Source organism: Bidens hawaiensis, unplaced genomic scaffold (genome assembly GCF_021521415.1).
Source record: "Bidens hawaiensis isolate Kalapana, Puna unplaced genomic scaffold, B.hawaiensis_p1.1 tig00042880_1, whole genome shotgun sequence".
Lineage (NCBI taxonomy): Eukaryota > Viridiplantae > Streptophyta > Magnoliopsida > Asterales > Asteraceae > Bidens > Bidens hawaiensis.
In genome coordinates this window covers 27334-34460 of record NW_027497593.1, presented here as the reverse complement: position 1 = coordinate 34460, position 7127 = coordinate 27334, and positions in this window count along the sequence as shown.

The following is a 7127-nucleotide window of genomic DNA, read 5'->3' as shown; positions in this document are numbered from 1 at the left end:
GGTTCTTCAGTAACTTTTATGGCAGCGTTTAAGCTATTTTTCTTCGGGAAATAGCGCGGGTTAGTCGGCCCGTCGCATATGAAGCATCCTTTTTTATAAGGTTCGTTGGAGATTTGAAGTGGCTTTCGGGTTTCCTCCTTCTGAATTGAGTGTTTATGGGTCTGGCTTCCCCACCTTTGTTGTTGTCTTGGTTGACAATGGTGTTTCTGGGTGATCGTACTTCGCTACCATCATGTAGGGATTCAGCGGCAATGTGGCAGATGATAGATCTTGAATGTTTCGACGTTCGATCTCATTTCTTGCCCAAAATTGTAAGCCATCCATAAAGTTTGCTAGCGATTCCACGGCGGTAATATCTGGAATTTCGAGCATAAGGGTAGTGAATTCAATGATGTAATCTTTGATTGTGCCCTTTTGCTTGAGATTACGAAGACGAATTCTTGCTTCGTACATGGTATTTTCGGGATAAAATTGGTGTTTGTTTTGTTTTACGAAATCTGCCCAAGCGGCGATGGTGCACCTACCTTGCCCAATTTCTTTGCTCGTGAGCCTCCACCATAACGCCACCGTGTCTTTTAAGTATAGTGGTGTCGTAGTGATGTTTTTAGCGTCATCGTTGATGTCTACGCCCTTGAAGTACTATTCGATTTCCCAAAGGAAGTCATCCACGGCCCGCAACTCTCTTTTTCCAACGAACGGTGACCTCTTTTGTCACACCCCGGTTTAGGGCTTAGGCGTGTGACTCGTAAGTTGGTACCTGTTTTGTAAATATATCAGAGTTTAAGGTTGTAAAGCGGAAGACTTAATAAATATTATTATATTCATAAGACGGAATTTTAAAACACCCGTTTGATTTATACAAAAGTGTTTGGAAAATAAAACCACGATGTACATTATTTTAATAATAAAACATCTATTGAGCCATCAGATCGTCTAACGGCTATCCTTCGTCTCCAAACACCTATTTTTCATTACCTGTAAAACAGTTATAAAAATACGTCAGCAACACATGCTGGTGAATACGCTGACACAAAATATTTAAGTTACTTAGTTATCCCCTCGGGTATCTTATGACCCGGCCCATCGTGTCTTAGGAAACAACCAAGCTAAATTTACTATTATAAACATCCATTTATACTTGAAAACCTCTCAGCGATACCGCAGCATCGAGGACTTAGCAACTACCAATCTACACGAGATAATCCCCTCTCGGACATTACTTAGGTCCGGCCCAACGTGGCGGAGGCATTAACAAGTGTGGTGCGGTGTGCCCATCCTCTACCCACATATGTAAGGATCCAAACAAACGTATACAATAGCCTGAGGGCCAGCATTACTTTTGTTTATAAAGTTTTAGGGATATAATCACAGACTTGTTTTACAAAAAGTTGGACTTATTCACCTTTCTTCTTGGTTTTTCTCACTTGATTTGTATAGCCTTGTTACCTCAGACCTATAGTACGAGAATAATGTTTTATAAGTACTAAATCAATGATCTAGCTTCCGACCTTTAGTCTGATTGCATAACATTTACCTTCACATTTATCTCTTTATAAAATATAAGGACCTCTAGTCCTTTCTTTTGTCAATCATTTATAACCTTTGTTTCTTCTTCGTGAAGAAACGTATATTTCAAATTTCTTATATTATAAAAAATCTTTTTATAAAATAAAGAAGTATTATTTTATCTATAATATTGACTTTATGAAATCTATTTCCACTTTATAAAATCAAGGTATGGGCTATACCCCTGACTAGGGTCTAAGCCACTTATAATATAATAAACGGGCAGGACCCTTACCTTGAACACTTGATATATGAAATGTCTAAGCTTTACTTGAACAATACTCCTACTTGGTAGTGGAAAGTCGAGAGAGTATTTGGGTAGGGTTACGGCATGTATTTCGAGACAAAACTTGTCGTGATATCGGCATATCGGGGTCATGGCACGCTTATCGAGGTTAAGTGTGTTTTGAGGTGTGAGGATGGATGAGAGGTCCCCCCCCATGCCTGCCCTATTTATAGAAAATTTTCTGCAACTTCGCGATACGCGAAGATACACTAGGCTTGCTGAGTTGCCTATGTAGGCTTGCCATGTGTCGCCACGTGGTGACACGTGTCCCATGACGTGTCCTGCAACTTCACGATACGCGAAGATGCAACTTGGATTCTTCGCGATACGCGAATATGCAAAACTTCAAATCTGTCCATTTTTATTCCCCGATCTTTTGGTAACTTGCCATATTTTGATTTTGTCTTATCATCCACAAATACAAAGGCGGTTCTTAAGCGGCTCGCGGCTATGCGAGCGTGCAAAGTGCAAAGTGCGCCATCAAAGTGCCACATTGCGCCCATCGCCTGAGCCCGTGCGCGTCGGGTGCTTCGCACCCTCCGCTAGGACTAGGGAGAGTGGTTGGCCACATAAGAACATTACCATGGAAAGTTCCCTCCTTATAAAGTGATTTATTTTCTTTACCACTTTCCATGTGGGATGGAGTCTCCTTATTTCATTCCCTTAACATAAGCTACTTCTATTCTTTGTCTTATTTTTCTCTTTACATTTACCGTGAATATTTTTAGTCCGTAAGTTTTATTAGTTTGTCAAATTTGGACCAAATTTTCATGATGTTACATCCTCCCCACCTTAGAATGAATCTCGTCCTCGAGATTCGCTAGAACAGATGTGGGTATTTTCTTCTCATCTCTGATTCTAACTCCCAAGTAAACTCGGGTCCTCTTCTAGAGTTCCATCGTATCTTGACTAACTTCAGCCTTTGATGTTTAAGTTGCTTGACTTGGAAATCTTCAACTTGTAGAGGTTGTTCTACAAATTTTAGATTTTCTTTGACTTCGACATCTTTTAAGGGCATGGCTAAAGTTTCGTTAGCCAGACATTTACGTAAGTTAGAGACGTGAAATACATCGTGTATCCCTTTCATCTCTTCCGGCAAACGTAAGCGATAAGTAATAGTACCGATTCGTTCTAGTACTTTAAATGGTCCCACGAAACCAGGACTTAACTTTTCTTTCTTGCTACAACTCCTTTCCATGGTGATACTTTTAGTAAAACCTTATCGCCTACTTGGAATTCCAACGGCTTACGGCGGATGTCTGCAAAACTCTTTTGTCGATCTCTTGCCGTCTTAAGTCGCTCACGGATTTGTAACACTTTATCCGTCATTTCTTGGACTACTTCGGGTCCTGATATTTGATTGTTTCCAGTTTCGGACCTACATACAGGTGTTCTACATTTTCGTCCATATAAAGCTTCAAATGGTGCGGCCTGAATACTTGTGTGATAACTGTTGCTATACGAGAATTCCATCAGAGGAAGGTGATCATCCCAACATCCAACTAAATCGATTACACAAGCTCGCAGCATGTCCTCAAGCGTTTATTTCGTGTGGCATTGCTCAAACTTTGTGGAGTTTGATTTTCTTATTGTGTAAGACGCCCGATTTCATTATATTTTGTGTTCGAGATTTGGTGGAGTTGCATAAGTTTTCCTCGTTTCGAAAGGAGAAAGCAAATGTGTTTCATGCCATTAGTTTAGTTGTTGAATGATGCCTATGATAGAAGAGGAATGATTTGGTTTATAACAGGACATAAATTCATGTCTCAAGTTTGGTGAAGTCAAACGCTTGGCTTTCTTGGATCAAGAATAGATCGTGGAGGCTCCGGTGGTATTGGGAGGATTTCTGCGGGTTACGGGTGTGGCGACGGCGTGTTGTAAAGTGGGTTGTTTCCAATTCCTAGTTTCCATTTTGTATTATGCTCATTTATGTATTGTTTTATAAACAAGTTACAATATAAGTTACTGCACGCGAGATTGTAAATAGAGAATTTGAAATTTAACATAATTTTATTTCTTAAATAACCAGATTTATTACCATTTATTTAAAACATTCTAATATCATCATCATCAAATAAAACTAAGGATACCATGCGGTGACAGTATTATGTGTTCTTCACTTTCCTGCATCATGAAAACGATAACAAGTAAGCCTACTATATTGGTGAAAGAATCGAAAGCTTACAATAAAATCAAAACGCATTTCTCTCACAATAATAATCCCAAAAAAAAGATAGAAAAAATGCATGTAACAAAACAATAATTAAAGAATGTTTACCCTAGGATGATGTTTCTTTTCCTTTATCATTGTAATGAATCGTTACCATTTAGGGTTGCTGACGACGACGGCTTGGTGTTATTGAATTTGTGAATGGAGATTTAGGTTAATGAGTTGGCATGGAGTGTGGTGTGATATTTAATAGTTTATGTTATGGGCCACTAAAGAAAATTGGTTAACATGTTCGGCCTAAACGGCCTGTTGACATCAAAATGAATGTTAAGATCAAATCAAGATCAAGAGAGCCACAGTGTGGAATACATCTAATAAATAATAACATAATTGATCAAATAATTAAATTATATAATAATGTCCCATTACATGTATATATTTTTTAATGTGGCACAAAACTTTTGAGGACGAGACCCTTACTTATCTTCAAATAAAAGTAAAAACTATATTAGGTTTTCACATACACATGTAAATCATATGTACATATCCTGCTCTTCTAATATAAAAAATATATGACACGTGTCGTTATGTGGTTATACCTCACAACTAATTTTCCCTGATAAATTAATATCTTAGTTAACCTTAATATGTCATGAATCAATAATTATTCACTTTCATTTTACACTCTATTTATGTTATATCTATACATTTTTATAAAAATAATATGTACATATCCTGCTCTTCTAATAAAAAAAATATTATGACACGTGTCGTTATGTGGTTATACCTCACAACTATTTTCCCTCCTAAATTAATATCTTAATTAACCTTAATATATGTCATGAATCAATAATTATTCACTTTCATTTTACACTCTATTTATATTATATCTATACATTTTTATAAAAATAAATATTAACATATTATATTACTATATATTCCAAAATGTATTTGGTGAAATTGAAAAATCAACAACAAACAATATTTGTTAAATATTGAAAATAATATAATTTTAAATTTCCTCCTTAAAGCATTATACTATGTATATTGCTGAAGGTTTAAAAAAAAACTAAACTCGAATATGCTTTCATTTTATGAAGCAATTTTTAACCACTAAATTATAAATATATGTATAAAAGTCAATACATTTTTTTAAATTAATCCATTATCTATTATTGTTTTGTAAATTGTCACATAAATTATAAATATATGCTTTAAATCTTTCCTTTTATTTTTTCGGTTAATTTAATAAACTATATATATGTTAAAATGCAAGGATAATATATACCAATCAGTTTCATATATAATAAAGTTTATTATAATTTAATTTCTTGATTTTTTCTATGAATGATTGTTTTGGGTTTTTTTATGGAACTACATTTGACTCAAAATTTGATAAATTGATTGTATGGTATAACCATATTTGGCTCAAAATTTGTTATGTGTCAAGTGGGTAATTTGAGTAATTTTTAAAATTTAAGAATGTAAATAGATTTATCGTCAAATTTGTTACCGGTTTAAATTGTTGACTCGAAAATGTCAAACGGATGAAAGTTAGAATTTTAAACATGATTCGGGTTTCAAATTTGTTTTCAATGGCATTTTTAGAAATAATCAAAATGTTAGGGATTTGGCAAATTAACTATTTTTCTCTCGACTATTAAAATTTAAGGAAAGATGGCGAACACTTCCTACATGCCACCCACAGGCCTATCAATACTGCTAACTTTTATCAAATTTGAAACATTTATGTCATCATTAACTTTTCCTTCAATGGTGATCAAAATATTATATGGGAAGCATGTCATGCTAAACTATGCTCAAATGAAGCAAAATATTCACAAAATTGAATGGGTTAACATGTTATTTTTTACGTTATCATTATGGCAAAGTGATATGAGTTAAATTATACATATTTTACATTAGTATTTTCCTACACTTTAAATTGTGTTTGAGTTGGTTTTTAATAAATATGACTCTCAAATGGTTCATATTATGATTAAATGAGTTTAAGAGACAACGAGCTATAATGTTGAATTTTTACTAAAGTTATAATTGATGATGAAACTTTAAATTAATTTTGCATAAATCTTACTTATAACAGATTTACATAAAGGAAAGGAAAATGATTAATAAATAGAGTAATAAAAAAAAGAAATAAACACATGAAAGTATGAAATTCATTTAACTAATGTGAATACCCAACTTTTGTCAGGTTACGAGAAAACAAGATTCCACACAGGTGTGGACTTTTGCACTATCATATATTTTAAGAAAGTGTTAAATATTTAAATGGGCTTGTAAAACTCATGTTGTTGGGCTGCACAAGGAATGAATGTCGGTTAACATAAAAGTAATTAAAAGCTGTCAAAGGAGAGATCCTAACAACAGAAGGTGGAGGTCGACATAAGAGGAAAAAAGTCAATCGCAAGAAGGAAGCAGGGGGTTCGACCAGAAAGAAAAAAAGAAAAAGAAAAGTTAGAGATGAAAGGGTTCAACACCTACTCATCCAAACAATATTATTATTCGGTTTGATTTTATTGTTTTCTTTTTTAATTCAGTTTTTGAACCTTATTTATTTGGTTTGTTCTTGAGTATAGTTGTTGGCTAAACCCCTTAGACCACCAAGGTTTATGATGAACCTTTGGCGTTTGACTTTATCTGGGATTTGCTTTTCGTTATGGTTTTATGAATCAGTAAACAGTCTAAATATTATTTATTTGATGCATATGTGTGTTTGGCTTTATTTGGTGAATTTTATTGTTTCACAGAGTCTTTAGTGATCGTCTATCATAGGATTCTGTTAGGTCATTTACTGTGTGTTCTTGACTAGTTTGTGATTGATTTATAATAAGATCATAGAAACAATATTATTAATCAAATAAATAAAAGTGTGCGGCTAACCTAAAAAGCTGTAAAATGATAGGTTATTTGATAGGTCTTGGTTGATTAAGATTGCTAGATTTAGTTCTTTGTAAGGAATCTATCTAGGTTTGATTTTTCAGCTTTGTCTATTAATGTCGAATGAATTTATTAAGCTGCCTTTGATTTCCGCGCTGTAAGGTATGATTTCGTATAAAGGTACTCGTTCATAATTAATTAGAT